The sequence below is a fragment of the Carlito syrichta genome, unplaced genomic scaffold, assembly GCF_000164805.1.
Source record: "Carlito syrichta isolate Samal-C Ts95f unplaced genomic scaffold, Tarsius_syrichta-2.0.1 Scaffold307199, whole genome shotgun sequence".
In the NCBI taxonomy this organism is placed as follows: Eukaryota; Metazoa; Chordata; class Mammalia; order Primates; family Tarsiidae; genus Carlito; species Carlito syrichta.
Window position 1 is genome coordinate 405,504 of NW_007251295.1, and position 316 is coordinate 405,819.

Below are 316 nucleotides of genomic sequence, written 5' to 3' on the forward strand. Positions count from 1 at the left end.
AAAAAAAAAAAAAAAAAAAAATTAGCCAGGCATGGTGGCACATGCCTATAGTCCCAACTGCTCGGGAGGTTGAGGGGGGAGGATTGCCTGAACCCAGGAGGTTGAGGCTACAGTGAGACATGATTATGCCAGTGCACTCCAGCCTGGGTGACAGAGTGAAAGCCTAACTCTCCTCCCACCCCCCAAAAAGAAATAATTAAAAGTGGTTGGGAGCGGGGCTCGGTGGCTCAGCCTGTAATCCCGCGCCTTTGGGAGGCTGAGGTGAGTGGATTGCCCTCGCCCGCGGGTTCAAGACCCGCCTGGGCAGTGAGACCTC

General features: G+C 54.4%; 1 protein-coding gene across 1 annotated transcript in view; it reads left to right on the forward strand.

The window, feature by feature from the left end:
• Nucleotides 1-316, forward strand: part of PLCH1 (phospholipase C eta 1) — a 260,899-nt gene that overhangs the window by 245,012 nt on the left and 15,571 nt on the right. The window lies entirely within an intron of this gene.